Source organism: Anomaloglossus baeobatrachus, chromosome 1, assembly GCF_048569485.1.
Source record: "Anomaloglossus baeobatrachus isolate aAnoBae1 chromosome 1, aAnoBae1.hap1, whole genome shotgun sequence".
NCBI lineage: Eukaryota > Metazoa > Chordata > Amphibia > Anura > Aromobatidae > Anomaloglossus > Anomaloglossus baeobatrachus.
This window is the reverse complement of record NC_134353.1, coordinates 41,002,929-41,023,150: the sequence shown is the minus strand read 5'-3', so window position 1 is coordinate 41,023,150 and position 20,222 is coordinate 41,002,929. Positions and strand designations below refer to the sequence as shown.

General features: G+C 42.7%; 1 protein-coding gene across 1 annotated transcript in view; it reads right to left on the bottom strand.

The window, feature by feature from the left end:
* The window catches only part of LOC142276052 (RING finger protein 24), a 91,811-nt gene extending 71,996 nt beyond the window's left edge, over positions 1–19,815 (bottom strand). Inside the window, exon 1 of the mRNA XM_075332601.1 lies at positions 19,576–19,815. The gene's annotated coding sequence lies outside the window, so the exon portion shown is untranslated. The remainder of the gene's footprint in view (positions 1–19,575) is intronic.
* Between the last annotated feature and the right edge of the window lie 407 nt (positions 19,816–20,222).

The window sequence follows — 20,222 nt, the reverse complement described above, 5'->3', positions numbered from 1 at the left end:
ATCTGTCTCTGATGACTGGACCATTAGTCAGAATAAAAGGAAGAAGAAGGACGCGTCCTCCCGTAGACCTGAGGCTGCATGTGACAGGGCTAGTAAGAAGGTCCAGAGCTCTGTGGGTGCAATGGTCGTGTCCAACAAGTATGGGGCTTTGTCCCATGATGATGATTTTGAGAGGGAATTGGGGACACTTGAATGTGACAGGGACATAGAGGAACATCCCCCGCCAAAGCGGAGGCCCCTCTCTGTAGACCCTCAGGTAGAATCTGCCATGGACACCGGTGGTGGACAGAATGTCCCTGACTCGGGATGATGAGTATCACTCTGCTCCTTCTATATATTGTATGTTATTGCTGAGTTTCATTGATGCTTCATTCCCCCGCACAGGTGTGGACTCGTTACTTTATTTCTGTATTTGATCTGAATATTTAGTGCCGGTGTCTGTGTAACCTCAGTGATTTGTGGCTTGTATTAATGTGAGTTTTTGTTTCTTATACATGTATTTATGTTTGTTTTTTCTAATAAAAATTGCCCCTATGTACAAGAATATAACTACTATAATACTGCCCCTATGTACAAGAATATAACTACTATAATACTGCCCCTATGTACAAGACTATAACTACTATAATACTGCCCCTATGTACAAGAATATAACTACTATAATACTGCCCCTATGTACAAGAATATAACTACTATAATACTGCCTCTATGTACAAGAATATAACTACTATAATACTGCCCCTATGTACAAGAATATAACTACTATAATACTGCTCCTATGTACAAGAATATAACTACTATAATACTGCCTCTATGTACAAGAATATAACTACTATAATACTGCCCCTATGTACAAGAATATAACTACTATAATACTGCCCCTATGTACAAGAATATAAGTACTATAATACTGTCCCTATGTACAAGAATATAACTACTATAATACTGCTCCTATGTACAAGAATATAACTACTATAATACTGCCTCTATGTACAAGAATATAACTACTATAATACTGCCCCTATGTACAAGAATATAACTACTATAATACTGCCCCTATGTACAAGAATATAACTACTATAATACTGCCTCTATGTACAAGAATATAACTACTATAATACTGCCCCTATGTACAAGAATATAACTACTATAATACTGCCCCTATGTACAAGAATATAACTACTATAATACTGCCCCTATGTACAAGACTATAACTACTATAATACTGCCCCTATGTACAAGAATATAACTACTATAATACTGCCCCTATGTACAAGAATATAACTACTATAATACTGCCCCTATGTACAAGAATATAACTACTATAATACTGCCTCTATGTACAAGAATATAACTACTATAATACTGCCCCTATGTACAAGAATATAACTACTATAATACTGCCCCTATGTACAAGAATATAACTACTATAATACTGCCTCTATGTACAAGAATATAACTACTATAATACTGCCCCTATGTACAAGAATATAACTACTATAATACTGCCCCTATGTACAAGAATATAACTACTATAATACTGCCTCTATGTACAAGAATATAACTACTATAATACTGCCCCTATGTACAAGAATATAACTACTATAATACTGCCCCTATGTACAGGAATATAACTACTATAATACTGCCCCTATGTACAAGAATATAACTACTATAATACTGATCCTATGTACAAGAATATAACTACTATAATACTGCCCCTATGTACAAGAATATAACTACTATAATACTGCCCCTATGTACAAGAATATAACTACTATAATACTGCCCCTATGTACAAGAATATAACTACTATAATACTGCCTCTATGTACAAGAATATAACTACTATAATACTGCCTCTATGTACAAGAATATAACTACTATAATACTGCCTCTATGTACAAGAATATAACTACTATAATACTGCCTCTATGTACAAGAATATAACTACTATAATACTGCCCCTATGTACAAGAATATAACTACTATAATACTGCTCCTATGTACAAGAATATAACTACTATAATACTGCCCCTATGTACAAGAATATAACTACTATAATACTGCCCCTATGTACAAGAATATAACTACTATAATACTGCCCCCTATGTACAAGAATATAACTACTATAATACTGCCACTATGTACAAGAATATAACTACTATAATACTGCCCCTATGTACAAGAATATAACTACTATAATACTGTCCCTATGTACAAGTTACTATAATACTGCGGTCAGGTTAATAGTGTGGGAACATTGGGTGACGCCTTTGTTGTTCCATGAGGTAATCGCACTATGATGCCGCCAAAACATGGTGACAAACCGATTATGTAAACATGCAAACAATTATGCAAACAATTGGCCCCGGCCTCACTGCCAATAACCCCACATTGGGCAATTTACATAATTCTTCATTGCTCTCTATATAAAGCCTCTGGCTCACCGCCTGTAATAATTATTTACTAAGAAAGAGCTCGTCATTGTGAATCCCTGGAATATGTGACTTAGTAAGGTATAATATTAATTTTTGGTATGTGGGACGGGAGCGATGACATCAGAGGGGTCGGCCGGTTTCGCTGCAGCCGATTGATTTTTTTTTAGGCGGCTGTAATATCAGAAGTTATTACAATATGGATAATATTATTCCGCCCCTGTGGCAGGGATGAAAGGCTTGTCAGAGACAAATAAATCTCCGGTTCTGAAATGTAAACCCACATCTAGCAGCTGTCATCCAGGCAGCAACCACATGTGGGACGGCTGGACGCTCACAAAACCGCGGTGTTATGGGGCCAAGCGTACCAGCGAGATGTCAGCCAACTCCGAACAAGGCAGAAGGGAACATAAAACTCTGCAGCCCCTTCCCAATTTATATTGAGAGCTCATTTCTATAATACAATATCGTATAAAAAACAATCAAACATATAAAAAAAAATATGTAAAAAAAAACCCATTATACAACATAAAATGATATAAAATATCATATAAAAAATAGAAAATATAAAAAAGTGTACAACATAAAATGATATAAAATATTATATATAAATAGAAAATATAAAAAAGTATACAACATAAAATGATATAAAATATTATATATAAATAGAAAATATAAAAAAGTATACAACATAAAATGATAAAATATTATATATAAATAGAAAATATAAAAAGTATACAACATAAAATGATATAAAATATCATAAAAATAGAAAATATAAAAAAGTATACAACATAAAATGATATAAAATATCATAAAAATAGAAAATATAAAAGTATACAACATAAAATGATATAAAAAATATCATTAAAAATAGAAAAATATAAAAAAGTATACAACATAAAATGATATAAAACATCATATAAACACTGGAAAATACACAAAAAGTATACAATATAAAATGATATAAAATATCATATAAAAATAGAAAATATAAAAAAGTATACAACATAAAACAATATAAAATATCATATAAAAATAGAAAATATAAAAAAGTATACAACATAAAATGATACAAAAATATCATTAAAAAATAGAAAATATAAAAAGTATACAACATAAATGATAAAAAAATATATAAAAAACAATAAAAAAAGTATACAACATAAAATGATATAAAATATATAAAAAACAATAGAAAATATAAAAAAGTATACAACATAAAATTATATAAAATATCATATAAAACTATAGAAACTATAAAAAGTATACAACATAAAATGATATAAAATATATAACAAACAATAGAAAATATAAAAAAGTATACAACATAAAATGATATAAAATATCATATAAAAACTATAGAAAATATAAAAAGTATCCAATATAAAATTATATAAAATATCATATAAAAAATAGAAAATATAAAAAGTATACAACATAAAATGATATAAAATATCATAGAAAAATAGAAAATATAAAACGTATACAACATAAAATGATATAAAATATCATATAAAAACTATAGAAACTATAAAAAGTATACAACATAAAATGATATAAAATATTTTAAAAAAACAATAGAAAATATAAAAAAGTATACAACATAAAATGATATAAAATATCATATAAAAACTATGGAAAATATAAAAAAGTATACAACATAAAATGATATAAAATATCATAAAAAACTATAGAAAATATAAAAAGTACACAACATAAAATTATATAAAATATCTAAAAAAAATAGAAAATATAAAGAAGTATACAACATAAAATGATAAAAAATATAAAAAAAAATAGAAAACATAAAAAGTATACAACATAAATTTATATAATATGAAATATCATTAAAAAAATAGAAAATATAGAAAGTATACAATATAAAACAATATAAAAAAGTTGACAATATAAAAAAAGTAAAAAACAAACAGAATACAACATAAAATGATGTAAAATATCATATTAAAAATCAAAAGAGATAAAAAATATGTATAAAAAAACTATACAGCATAAAATGATATAATACAAGATATTATATATATATATATATATATATATATATATATATATATATATATATATATATATATATATATATATATATATATATATATATACATATATATATATATATACATATATAAGAATAATCAACAATACAACATAAAATGATGTAAAATATCATATTACAAAAATTCCAAAAGATAAAAAATATATATATAAAAAAAATATAAAACATAAAATGATATAATATAAGATATCTTGTAAAAAAATAAAAAATACAACATAAAATGATATAAAATAAGAAATAAAAAAATGAAAATATAGAAAGAATTAAAAAAAAGTGTAAAACATAAAATGATATAAAATATCATGAAGAAAAAACAACTTAAAATATAAAAAAGTATACAATATAAAATTATATAAAATATAAAAAAGTTAAGTATAAAAAAGTAAAAAAGAAATCTATAACATAAAATTATATAATACAAGATAGCTTATTAAAAACAATCAAAATACAACATAAAAGGATATAAAAAATGATAAAATAAAAAATTTAAAAAACAGTATACAACAAAAAATTATATAAAATATCATTAAGAAAAAAATATCAGAAAATATAAAAAGTATACAATAAACATAAAGAAAAATAAAAGGTAATAAAAAAAGAAAAAAGAATATAACATAAAATAACAAAATAAAATATCATATAAAAAAATCCCAAAAGATAAAAAATATTTAAAAAACCTATACAACATAAAATGATATAATACAAGATATCACATAAAAAAAATCCAGTATACAATACAAAATTATTTAAAATATCATAAAAAAATGAAAGTATAAAAAAGTAAAACAAAACAATATGCAACATAAAATGATATAAAGTAAAATAAAATAAAAAAAATTAGAAAATATAAAAAAGTATACACCATAAAATTATATACAATAAAATATCATTAAAACATCCATGTAAGAAAATCTGTGATCATATATCGGAGTTTATGGTGTGCATCCCTGCCCCAAAAAAATGGAAAAAATAGTATTTTTTTTATTCATGGGGCATTTTTTCTGCAGTCTGCTCTTTCTGCAGAAGCTTCTCAAAAATTGGGATGATTTCCTTGTAGCTTCGCAGTACCAGCCATGTATAGTGTCATATTATGGATATCACAAAATGTCAAAGTACAAACTCAGCTCTGCTATGTCTGTAGCTGTGTGAGGCCGCCTGTCACGCTGGGGGCCAATGTCAAGCTGACAGCTGGGGACCTTTTTCCCCAACTCTTCCATTCATTACATCAACACTGTTTACAAGGTGAAGTCGTCACCCACATGCTAATGACGCTCATTAAATTGATATGCCCAGGCCTGTGGCATCTGTGCAATGCACAAAGGTCACGTCCTAGCAAAGCACCAGGGGCCCTAGTTAAAGGGAGTTGTAAAAGTAATCATTTTCCTACCTGGTGTAAATGCCGCTGTCCTCCTGAATCCGGCGTTGTTTTTCTTTTTTTCCTGCGCCTCTCTGTTCCTGAGATAAAGCCCTTTCTTCCTTTAATATAAATCTAGTCCTTTTTTGCCATTTGGGCGTGGTCCTGTAAAAGACCGCCCATAACAGTTGAAGACCATACCCACTTGGCAACAAGACTAGATTTAGATACAGGAAACAGGAGGCCATATCTCAGGAACGCAGAGGCGCAGAAACAAAAGAAAAACAGCGCCGAATTCAGGAGAAGAGCGGCATTTACACCAGGTAAGAAAAATTGCATATATATGGCAGGTGAAAGGTCCCATTTAATGGGAAAGTAAAGCCTAAAGGTTATAAAAATGCACTGGTGTTAAAAAAATGGCGACAGATATTTATCACGTACTGAAGATATGTGAAATATAATAAAAATCATGAGGAATATTTCTATAAGCATCTTCCCATGGTTGATAACATCGAACAATAGAATGTATGCACTGGAATAGGAGTAGGTCATTCTCTTTAGTAACGTCATTATAATATATAGAGTAGGAGAACAATATTTGGGAGGAAGAGGCATAAATACCTAAGAAAATCTGATTACTAAGGCTGCAGAAGTCAGAGAAAAGGCTAGTCTGTTCACTGCCGAGCCTCATTACCAAATATCGGCTGGAGAGAAGAGAATGGAGTAGAGGAAATAGCAGAGGCACTATGATATTCCGTAGCTCAGCCTGCTTTATTAATCAGATTTTTCTACAGTAGTACAATAGAAAGAAATGGGTTGTGATTCAAGGCTGTGGACTAAAGACTGAACTGTGTTTTTGATTATCAGATAAATAGTAGAATATATAGTAGGATAACTAAAATTTAAAAAGCAGAGGCCTAAAAAATGTTTTAAAAAATCTGATTAATAAGGCTGCAAGACTCACAGAAGAGACAAGCTAAGCACTGGACAGCCTCATTGCCAACTATCAGCTTAAATGAAACTTTGCTGAGAGCAGATTAGAGTGACATTATAATATTCCATATCTCAGCCTGCTTTATTAATCAGATTTTTCTACAGTAGTACAATAGAAAGAAATGACTTGTGTTTCAAGGCTGAATGGAGATTAAAGACTGAACTGTGTTTTTAATTACCAGATATATAGTAGAATATATAGCAGGATCACTAAAATTGAAAATTCAAAGACCTAACAAAAATAAAAATCTGATTAATAAGGCTACAAGACTCACAGAAGAGACAAGCTGAGCACTGGCCAGCCTCGTTACCAACTATCAGCTTGACTGAGACTGTGCTGAGAGCAGAGAAGAAAATTAGAGTGACACTATGGCATTCCATTTCTCAGCCTGCTTTATTAATCAGATTTTACTACAATAGTACAATAGAAAGAAATGAGTTGTGATTCAAGGCTGGAGACTAAAGACTGAACTGTGTTTTTAATTATCAGATACATAGCAGAATATATAGTAGAATAACTAAAAGCAGAGGCCTAAAAAAAATTAAAAAATCTGATTAATAAGGCTACAAGACTCACAGAAGAGACAAGCTAAGCACTGGACAGCCTCATTGCCAACTATCAGCTTAAATGAAACTTTGCTGAGAGCAGATTAGAGTGACATTATAATATTCCATATCTCAGCCTGCTTTATTAATCAGATTTTTCTACAGTAGTACAATAGAAAGAAATGAGTTGTGATTCAAACCTGGAGACTAAAGACTGAACTGTGTTTTTAATGATCAGATACATAGCAGAATATATAGTAGAATAACTAAAAGCAGAGGCCTAAACAGTTTTTAAAAAAAATCTGATTTAATAATGCAACAAGACTCACAGAAAAGACAAGCTAAGCACTGGACAGCCTCATTACCAACTATCAGCTTAACTGACATTTTGATGAGAGCAAATTAGAGTGACACTATGATATTCCATAGCTCAGCCTGCTTTATTAATCAGATTTTTCTACAGTAGTACAATAGAAAGAAATGACTTGTGTTTCAAGGCTGAATGGAGATTAAAGACTGAACTGTGTTTTTAATTACCAGATATATAGTAGAATATATAGCAGGATCACTAAAATTGAAAATTGAAAGACCTAACAAAAATAAAAATCTGATTAATAAGGCTACAAGACTCACAGAAGAGAGAAGCTGAGCACTGGCCAGCCTCGTTACCAACTATCAGCTTGACTGAGACTGTGCTGAGAGCAGAGAAGAAAATTAGAGTGACACTATGGCATTCCATTTCTCAGCCTGCTTTATTAATCAGATTTTACTACAATAGATATACAATTTTAATAATACAAATTTTACAATACAAATATACCTGAACTGTGTTTTTAATTATCAGATACATAGCAGAATATATAGTGGAATAACTAAAAGCAGAGGCCTAAAAAAAATTAAAAAATCTGATTAATAAGGCTACAAGACTCACAGAAGAGACTAGCTGAGCACTGGCCAGCCTCATGGCCAACTATCAGCTTGACGGACACTGCTGAGAGCAGATTAGAGTGACACTATGATATTCCATATCTCAGCCTGCTTTATTAATCAGATTTTTCTATAACAGTACAATAGAAATGAGTGAAGTATGATTCAAGGCCAAATGGAGATAAAGGGAATGTGTAATAAAAAAAATTATCTATAGGTAAAACCAATTTTGGTGTTTAATGGATATATATATTTTTTGGGATAATCTTTGTTAAAAAATAATAAAGAGAAATCTTGAAGTTTTCACACCGGCCACTGCGGCTTATTTAGACTCATAATCGAGGTTTCAGAAAACTCGCATGTATATTAGCAGCAATGAACAGACTCTGACCATAGCTTATGTATTGAAGCATGTAATGAGCGTGTGCATAGATCATTGTGAAGGGAGTGGGACAGAGTCAGCTTTGACATCTCCTATTTTGAGTGATCAGTCCTTTGTTATCAGCTGTTGTACAGGGGGAGGAGGTGAGCTGTGACATCATCTATTGTGAATGGTGAATCCTGTGTTATCAGCTGTCCATAGAGATGTAATCAGTCATTGTACAGGAGGAGGAGGTGAGCTGTGACATCGCCTATTGTGAATGATGAATCCTGTGTTATCAGCTGTCCATAGAGATGTCATCAGTCATTGTACAGGAGGAGGAGGTGAGCTGTGACATCACCTATTGTGAATGATGAATCCTGTGTTATCAGCTGTCCATAGAGATGTCATCAGTCATTGTACAGGAGGAAGAGGTGCGCTGTGACATCACCTATTGTGAATGGTGAATCCTGTGTTATGTACTGTATATAGAAATGTTATCAGTCATTGTACAGGAGGAGGCGGTGAGCTGTGACATCATATATTGTGATTGCTGGATCCTCTGTTACTGTATATAGAGATGTTATCAGTCATTGAACAGGAGGAGGAGGTGAGCTGTGACATAAGCTATTGTGAATGGTGGAGCCTTTTTTATCTGCATATAGTGGTGTTATCAGGCATTGTACAAGAGGGAAGGAGGTGAGCTGTGACATCACCTATTGTGAATAGTGAGTGGATCCTCTTTTATCTGCATATAGTGGTGTTATCAGTCATTGTACAGCAGAGGAGGAGGTGAGTTGTGACATTACCTATTGTGAATAGTGAGTGTATGTAGGGATGATATCAGTCATTGTACAGGAGGAGGTGAGCTGTGACAAAATCTATTGTGAATGTTGGATCCTGTGTTATCTACTGTATATAGTGGTGTTATCTGCCATTGTACAGGAAGAGGAGGTGAGCTGTAATGTCTCCTGTTGGGAATGGTGGATCCTATGTTATCTACTGTATACAGAGGTGTTATCAGTCATTGTACAGGAAGAGAAGGAGGTGAGCTGTGACATCACCTATTGTGAATGGTGGATCTTGTGTTATCTACTGTATATAGAGGTTTTATCAGTCATTGTACAGGAGGAGGTGAGCTGTGACATCACCTATTGTGAATGGTGGATACTAGGTTATCCACTGTATACAGGAGGTGTTATCAGTCATTGTTCAGGAAGAGGAGGAGGTGAGCTGTGACATCACCTATTGTGAATGCTGGATCCTATGTTATCTACTGTGTATAGAGTTGTTATCAGTCACTGTAATCCTGCCTCTGATGAAAAGGAGCCTGCTGAAAACTCTTCCGGACTGAAACATTTCTGATGTGAACACTATTTTATTTTGAGGTCACACTCCCTTTAAGAACAGGACGTCATTATTAATCATGATAAAAGCATGCGCGGCATTTCATCTTATCATAGTGTGAGGATATTCTGCCGCCCAGACAATTACATCTGAGATTCCTCATTACATGCACATCCATAATGATGAACCCGCCTGTGACCTGATAAACCGCAGCAACAACAACACAAGCGACAACGCAGGGTAAAATTAGCCCAAAATACAGCAATAATAATAATGACACATCTCATAAAGGCTACAATAAAACCGCAGCCGCATCATGCGTGACACACGTCCTATTATCGGGCGCACACCTCATAAAGGAGCATTATACTAATCACATAGAAAGCAGGAGCACGTCATAAGAAAGGGATAAAGGCGAAAAAATAACAAAAAATAGTGCAATAAAATATAGAGGCGGAAAATGGCGGAACCTCGCACTACAGGACACGGGGACAGAAGACACGACTGCGGGCCACGGAGACCGGAGGACCCAACAATGGCTGCTAGCCCACCGCCTGATGTGTATGGAGGGCGAGATAGCTGCCGACCCAAAGGCCTTATGTGTAGGGGCGACATAAGACCCCTGGACACCGGGTACTGGGACACCAAACCCCTGGACACCGGGTACTGGGACACCAAACCCCTGTACACCGGGTACTGGGACACCAAACCCCTGTACACCGGGTACTGGGACACCAAACCCCTGTATACCGGGTACTGGGGCACCAAACCCCTGAATACCAGGTACCGGGACACCAAACCCCTGAATACCAGGTAGCGGGACACCAAACCCCTGTACACCGGGTACTGGGACACCAAACCCCTGTACACCGGGTACTGGGACACCAAACCCCTGTATACCAGGCACCGGGACACCAAACCCCTGTACACCGGGTACTGGGACACCAAACCCCTGTACACCGGGTACTGGGACACCAAACCCCTGTACACCGGGTACTGGGGCACCAAACCCCTGGACACCGGGTACTGGGGCACCAAACCCCTGGACACCAGGTACTGGAACACCAAACCCCTGGACACCGGGTACTGGGGCACCAAACCCCTAGACACCGGGTACTGGGACACCAAACCCCTGGACACCGGGTACCGGGACACCAAACCCCTGGACATCGTGTACCGGGACACCAAACCCCTGGACATCGGGTACTGGAACACCAAACCCCTGGACACCGGGTACTGGAACACCAAACCCCTGGACACCGGGTACTGGGACACCAAACCCCTGGACACCGGGTACTGGAACACCAAACCCCTGGACATCAGGTACTGGAACCCCAAACCCCTGTACACCGGGTACTGGGGCACCAAACCCCTGGACACCGGGTACTGGAACACCAAACCCCTGGACACCGGGTACTGGGGCACCAAACCCATGGACACCGGGTACTGGGGCACCAAACCCATGGACACCGGGTACTGGGACACCAAACCCCTGGACACCGGGTACTGGGACACCAAACCCCTGTACACCGGGTACTGGAACACCAAACCCCTGGACACTGGGTACTGGAACCCCAAACCCCTGGACACCGGGTACATGACTTCTAGGCCCCATGATTGTGTACAGCAGTCGTCCTGTCATATGGACCGAGCCTGTAATGTTTGATCCCCTGTCGGTCGTGTCAGTGACATGAGGTTACTTTTTCCACCCTCCTGGTGACCCGGGCACATGTCACCGCTGAGTGCTCCCCGCAGCTGCATCACGCCAGCTCCTGACCCCCCGCTGCACCCTGGGAGCTGGCACCTCGGCTGCAGAGGAAACAGATGCACATGCACCTGTCCTGCAGCTCTCCTATCCCAGCTGCACAAGAGGGGATAAATATAACCCCCCACGTGTTGGGGGTAACACAAGACGCCGCTAAATGAGCCCCCCCCATCATACAAACAATAGGAAATCACCACTACGGGGTCATGTGAACCAGCTCTCTGCAGACCCCTTATGTATGTGATTGGTGTAGGAGTCAGTCTGTGCAGTTCTGGCATTACCTGCAAGGAAGCTAAAAAAACACAGATAACAGAGATAAGATCCCTAAGAACTCGCTGACAGATCCTCAGTTAACTCATTTTGCAGCAGGAAATAGACAGCGCAGCTCAGAGGCTGTAGAAGGCAAACGGCCCAAACATTGTAATGAAACCCATTGCAGAATTAATATTTTTTTTAGCCCAAACCGCATGCATTTAAATAAGAAAAATGGTGGACAACCCCTTTAAGAAGTTATTTTATGGAGCTAAGTAATTCTCTACGTCTCCATGTGCCATGTTCTTCTATAATATGTTTTGACACCGCAGAGTTGGTTTTTCCGTCGAATGTGGCAATATCGGTAGCATGAGGGGTCGGTGCCAACAGCTGCTTTTCACAACATGGCCTACAGGGTGCGCACAGCTGGGTATGGACGCGGGGGGTCTATGTATAGAGATAGGGGGTCTCCGTATGGAGAAGGGGGTCTCCGTATGGAGTAATGGCGTCTCCGTATGGAGGCAGGGGTCTTCTTATGGAGGTGGGGGTCTCCGTATGGAGATAGTGGGTCTCCGTATGGAGGTGGAGGTCTTCGTATGGAGTAATGGGGTCTCCGTATGAGGTGGGGAGGGTCTACTTATGGAGGCAGGGGTCTTCTTATGGAGGTGGGGGTCTCCGTATGGAGATAGGGGGTCTCCGTATGGAGGTGGAGGTCTTCGTATGGAGTAATGGGGTCTCCATATGGAGGTGGGGAGGGTCTACTTATGGAGGCGGGGGGTCTCTATATGGAGGTGGTGGGTCTACGTATGGAGGTGGGGGGGGTTTCTATATGGAGGTGGGGGGTCTCTGTATGGAGGTGCGGGGTCTCTGTATGGAGGAGGGGGTCTCTGTATGGAGGTGGGGGGGGTCTTCGTATGGAGGTGGGGGGGGTCTACGTATGGAGGTGGGGGTCTACGTATGGAGGCGGGGATCTTCTTATGGAGGTCTCAGTATGAAGGTGGAGGGTCTACGTATGGAGGCTGGGGCCTATGTTTGGAGGTGGAGGTCTCCATATGGAGGTGGGGGGTCTCCATATGGAGGTGTGGGGGTCTCCGTATAACGGTGGGGTGTCTACATATGTATGTGGGGGTCTCTTTATGGAGCTGGGGGGTCTACGTATGGAGGAGGGGGTCTCCGTATGGAGGTGGGGAGGGTCTACGTATGGAGGCAGGGGTCTCCGTATGGAGGTGGGGGGTCTACATATGGAGGTGTGGGGGTCTCCGTATAACGGTGGGGTGTCTACATATGTATGTGGGGGTCTCTGTATGGAGCTGGGCGGTCTACGTATGGAGGAGGAGGTCTACGTATGGAGGTGGGGGTCTATGTATGGAGGTGGGGCGTCTATCTATGGAGGTGGGGCTCTATGTATGGAGGTGGGGGTCTCCGTATGGAGGCGGGGGTCTCCGTATGGAGGTGGGAATCTATGTATGAAGGTGTGGGTCACCGTATGGAGGTGGGGGGTCTACATATGGAGGTGGAGGGGTCTACGTATGTAGTTGGGGGTCTCCGTATGGAGGTGGGGGTCTCCATATGAAGGTGGGGGTCACCGCATTGAGGGGGGTCTCCATAAGGAGCTGGAGGGGTTTATATATGGAGGTGGGGGGTCTCCTCTCAGCAGGAACTGAATTAGCTCATAAAGTTCCCAGGAGGTGAACTAAGATGATAAATATTCAGAAAGCAGAGGAAGAAAGAGGGGGAAATGCCCCCCACCGCCTTCCTGGGGGTCTGCAGGCCTCAACTACACTCATCCATGCACAACATATGTGACCTGTCCCTTCCCCCACTTTCCAATAGACTTTATATTTCAATAACATGTTCAAAATCTCTGCTTGCTGTGAGTGAATGGTCAGAGGCTGAAAAACAAAAAAGCTAAAACTCTCCGCAGCTGAGGGTTCGTGACATTTGCATCCAGTCTAAGACAATTTTCTGACCTCCAGACGCTGATACATTGCAACAAAAAGTCAGAACAGGAAAGAATAGTTTGTATTCGCTGACAGCAAGCAGAGATCTTGGAAAATAATGGTGATAAGAAAGCTGCAGATATCAGCTCAGATTAGGAGCTCCCTCTATGGAAATGAATGGAAAGAGGTCAGATGTGGATGATACCAGGGAGCAATAGACGGTACAGTGCTGGGAGCTGCCATGACACTATTGGGCCAAGATTTCCACATGGACTGAGTTTCCCAGAGGTGTGAACATTGAGCACAAAAAACTAGGTACATGGTTGGCGCTCAAGTCCCCATAGTGTGCCTGCGAAGTCCACAACTGCCCGACCGGGGGGCACTGCATAACAAGGTGTCATCTCCTATAGGAGTGAATGGGAGTTGTCTGCAGTACCATTTGTGGCCACTACACAGTTGAGGGCGCTGTGACATCTTCTGCCCTCAAATCAATCATCTGATCGCTGGAGGTCTTTGGAGTCAGATCCCCCCCAATCTGACACTGACGGCCCACCCTGACCTCGGATCATCCCTTTAATAAGTCCTGTGTCTTTCATTTTATTTCCTGGGAGATCTCTGTTTGCTGTCAGTGTATGAAAACCAGGGGCAGACATATCACTGATGCAACAAAGTGACTGGTACTGCACACACTCTCCCATAGGAGTGAATAGGACTTGCCTGCAGTACCATTTGTGACCACTACACAGATGAGGGCGCTGTGACATCTTTTGCATTTTGATCACAGGAGGTCTCAGGAGTCAGATCCCCCCAATCTGACACTGACGGCCCACCCTGACCTCGGGTCATCCCTTTAATAAGTTCTGTGTCTTTCATTTTAGTTTTTGAGAGATCTCTGCTTGCTGACAGTGTATGAAAACCAGTGGCGGACATATCACTGGTGCAGCCTATGCAGCCGTACAAGGGAAAACCAGGGGCGGACATATCACTGGTGCAACAAGGTGAGTGGTACTGCACACGCTCTCCCACAGGAGTGAATAGGAGTTGCCTGCAGTACCATTTGTGGCCACCACACTTTTGAGGGCGCAGTTGCATCTTCTGCATCTTGATCACTGGAGTTCTTGGGAGTCAGATCCCCCCCAATCTGACACTGACAGCCCACCCTGACCATGGGCCATCCCTTTAATAAGTTCTGTGTCTGTCATCATTTTATTTTTTGGAAGATCTCTGCTTGCTGTCAGTGTATGAAAACCAGGGGCGGACATATCACTGGTGCAACAAGGTGAGTGGTACTACACACGCTCTCACATATGAATGAATGGGAGTTACCTGCAGTACCATTTGTGGCGACTACACAGATGAGGGCGCTGTGGCATCCTCTGCCCTCAATTAACTGATCGGTAGGAGTCAGATAATAATAATAACAATTTTATTCATTTATATAGCGCTATTAATTCCACAGCGCTTTACATACTTTGGCAACACTGTCCCCATTGGGGCTCACAATCTAGAGTCCCTATCTGTATGTTTTTGGAGTGTGGGAGGAAACCGGAGAACCCGGAGGAAACCCACGCAAACACGGGGAGAACATACAAACTCCCCTACAATCTGACACTGACTACCCACCCTGTCCATGGGTCATCCCTTTAATAAGTCCTGTGTCTTTCATTTTAGTTTTTGGGAGATAACTGCTTGCTGTCAGTGTATGAAAACCAGGGGCGGACATATCATTGGTGCAGCCGTACAGGGGAAAACCAGGGGCGGACATATCATTGGTGCAGCCGTACAGGGGAAAACCAGGGGCGGACATATCATTGGTGCAGCCATACAGGGGAAAACCAGGGGCGGACATATCATTGGTGCAACAAGGTGAGTGGTACTGCACACCCTCTCCCATAGGAGTGAATAGGGGTTGCCTGCAGTACCATTTGTGGCCACTACACAGATGAGGGCGCTGTGCCATTTTCTGCATCTTGATCACTGGAGGTCTCAGGAGTCAGATGATCCCCCCCAATCTGACACTGACAGCCCACCCTGACCTCGGATCATCCCTTTAATAAGTTCTGTGTCTCATTTAATGGAAGATCTCTACTTGCTGTCAGTGTATGAAAACCAGGGGCGGACATATCACTGGTGCAGCCATACAGGGGAAAACCAGGGGCGGACATATCACTGGTGCAGCCATACAGGGGAAAACCAGGGGCGGACATATCACTGGTGCAGCCATACAGGGGAAAACCAGGGGCGAACATATCACTGGTGCAGCCGTACAGGAGAAAACCAGGGGCGGACATATCACTGGTGCAGCCATACAGGGGAAAACCAGGGGCGGACATATCACTGGTGCAGCCATACAGGGGAAAACCAGGGGCAGACATATCACTGGTGCAGCCATACAGGGGAAAACCAGGGGCGAACATATCACTGGTGCAGCCGTACAGGAGAAAACCAGGGGCGGACATATCACTGGTGCAGCCATACAGGGGAAAACCAGGGGCGGACATATCACTGGTGCAGCCATACAGGGGAAAACCAGGGGCGGACATATCACTGGTGCAGCCATACAGGGGAAAACCAGGGGCGGACATATCACTGGTGCAGCCATACAGGGGAAAACCAGGGGCGGACATATCACTGGTGCAGCCGTACAGGGGAAACCAGGGGCGGACATATCACTGGTGCAGCCGTACAGGGGAAACCAGGGGCGGACATATCACTGGTGCAGCCATACAGGGGAAACCAGGGGCGGACATATCACTGGTGCAGCCGTACAGGGGAAAACCAGGGGCGGACATATCACTGGTGCAGCCATACAGGGGAAAACCAGGGGCGGACATATCACTGGTGCAGCCGTACAGGGGAAAACCAGGGGCGGGCATATCACTGGTGCAGCCGTACAGGGGAAAACCAGGGGCGGACATATCACTGGTGCAGCCATACAGGGGAAAACCAGGGGCGGACATATCACTGGTGCAGCCATACAGGGGAAAACCAGGGGCGGACATATCACTGGTGCAGCCATACAGGGGAAAACCAGGGGCGGACATATCACTGGTGCAGCCATACAGGGGAAAACCAGGGGCGGACATATCACTGGTGCAGCCATACAGGGGAAAACCAGGGGCGGACATATCACTGGTGCAGCCATACAGGGGAAAACCAGGGGCGGACATATCACTGGTGCAGCCATACAGGGGAAAACCAGGGGAGGACATATCACTGGTGCAGCCATACAGGGGAAAACCAGGGGAGGACATATCACTGGTGCAGCCGTACAGGGGAAAACCAGGGGCGGACATATCACTGGTGCAGCCATACAGGGGAAAACCAGGGGCGGACATATCACTGGTGCAGCCGTACAGGGGAAACCAGGGGCGGACATATCACTGGTGCAGCCATACAGGGGAAAACCAGGGGCGGACATATCACTGGTGCAGCCGTACAGGGGAAAACCAGGGGCGGACATATCACTGGTGCAGCCGTACAGGGGAAAACCAGGGGCGGACATATCACTGGTGCAGCCGTACAGGGGAAAACCAGGGGCGGACATATCACTGGTGCAGCCATACAGGGGAAACCAGGGGCAGACATATCACTGGTGCAGCCGTACAGGGGAAAACCAGGGGCGGACATATCACTGGTGCAGCCATACAGGGGAAAACCAGGGGCGGACATATCACTGGTGCAGCCGTACAGGGGAAAACCAGGGGCGGACATATCACTGGTGCAGCCGTACAGGGGAAAACCAGGGGCGGACATATCACTGGTGCAGCCGTACAGGGGCTTACGAGGTCAGGGGGCCATTTCTACCCCTCAAAAAAGGTGGACCTGAGCTGAAATGGGCCATATTCTGTTCCTGCATTTGGTTACAATGTTACCGGTGCTCCTCTCCTGATACACTGTGACAAACCATCAGCTCTTTTCAGCCTCTCTATGTTAATCACAATGTTTCCATTCATTCCCAGCAAGCGGAGGGTCTTCAAAATGCAGCACAACCTTTTCTCCGCCTGAAGCGGAATACCCCTTTAAGGGACTCTCAGAAACCTGCGCAATGTGAATGAGGGCAGAATACAAAGCGTTATAATGGGATAATGCAGCTGGGTATAATAGTACGGGAGCGTTATAACAGCCCGGAGCGCACCAACTGCCGAACAGGGGGAACCAGTTTCTCCGGAGCGGATTTCTGAGCCTTTTCTCCGCACCATATGTGCGTGTGTGCACTGCCATCGCCTCCTCGCCCCCCCTCGTCCTGCCAATGGGCAGCAGCATTTCCCCGAAGCCCCCCGCCGCCCCCCCCTCCACGCTATGAATTGTGCAAGCCTGCATTCACCTTCAGCAAGCTCCACATGGGAGAAAGACAAATATAAACACCACAGGGCCCGCAGCATGGCACGGGGCAGAAAGGGGGGACCTGGGCGGTATAAAGAGGGGTGCACGGGTCTAAGGGGGGGTCTCTACCTCCTTAAAGGAGTGGAAAATGGCACAAAGCGGCACGGAAAATGACAGCGATGCGTGCCACCGGGGGGCCCAGTGCCCGGTATGGGTTATGTCTATTATAAGGGGATGGGGGATGATGTCCAGGGCCGGATAATGGTTGTGGGACTTGGGCGGTATAAAGAGGGGTGCACGGGTTTACGAGGGTCACAGCCACCTTAAATAACCGGAGAGGAAAATGGCACAAAGCGGCACGAAAAATTACAGCGATGCAAGATCCCGGGGGGCCCCGTGACCTGTATGGGTTATGTCTATTATAAGGGGCCGGGGATGATGTCCAGGGCTAAACGATGGTCGGGGGACCTGGGCGGTATAAAGAGGGGTGCAAGTGTATAAGGTGGTCTCTACCGTCTTAAATAACCAGAGAGGAAAATGGCACAAAGCGGAAAGGAAAATGCATGCCACCGGGGGGCCCAGTGCCCGGTATGGGTTATGTCTATTATAAGGGGACAGGGGACCTGGGCGGTGTAAAGAGGGGTGCAAGGGTATAAGGGGGTCTCTACCGCCTTAAATAACGGGAGAGGAAAATGGCACAAAGCGGCACGGAAAATGACAGGAATGCAAGATCCCAAGGGGGCCCGGTGACCTGTATGGGTTATGTCTATTATAAGGGGTCGGGGATAATGTCCAGGGCCGGACAATGGACGGGGGACCTGGGTGGTATAAAGAGGGGTGCAAGGGTTTACGGGGGTCTCTACTGCCTTAAATAACCGGAGAGGAAAATGGCACAAAGTGGTTCGGATAATGACAGCAATGCATGCCACCTGGGGGCACAGTGCCCGGTATGGGTTATGTCTATTATAAGGGGATGGGGATGATGTCCAGGGCCGGACGATGGATGGGGGCGCAAGGCACACCATAAATTGCATCTGCCCCCCTCCCGCAATCAGATCTGGCACCTATGGCTCCAATGGTTCTGGCTTTGGAGAAACACCCAGGGTCATGGTGCCAGGCTGCCCGTAAGGATTGCAGGAGGGATATAGGTGGACCCCAGATGTCGGGGGGTCCATAATTGTGCATTGGAAGGGGCTATTGGGGGCCTGTGCCCACTGGTGCGCCTGGCAGAGGTGGCAGTGATGTGGACTCACCCAGGGAAGAGGCAGGAGGTCCAGATGTGAGGTCCAGAGGCTGCTCCTTGTATTATATCCCAATCCTAGGGCTGGGCACCACTAGCACCCCCTGGCATATGAGTCCAGCAGGTCCCGATGCCACCGGGCTCCTCGGTCACCACCGCTTGGCTATGAAGAAGAAAATGATCATTTGTCTGGCAGGATTTCTTTTCTTTGCACGTAGCAGAGAGAGGGAGCGAGCAGTGTCCTCCCCTCCCCTGCCAATCATCCCTGCCTGTCTGTATACAGAGGGAGGGCAGAGGGGCCGGGCCCAGAGAGGGAGAGAGCAGTGTCCTCCCCTCCCCTGCCAATCATCCCTGCCTGTCTGTATACAGAGGGAGGGCAGAGGGGCCGGGCCCAGAGAGGGGGCGAGCAGTGTCCTCCCCTCCCCTGCCAATCATCCCTGCCTGTCTGTATACAGAGGGAGGGCAGAGGGGCCGGGCCCAGAGAGGGGCGAGCAGTGTCCTCCCCTCCCCTGCCAATCATCCCTGCCTGTCTGTATACAGAGGGAGGGCAGAGGGGCCGGGCCCAGAGAGGGAGAGAGCAGTGTCCTCCCCTCCCCTGCCAATCATCCCTGCCTGTCTGTATACAGAGGGAGGGCAGAGGGGCCGGGCCCAGAGAGGGAG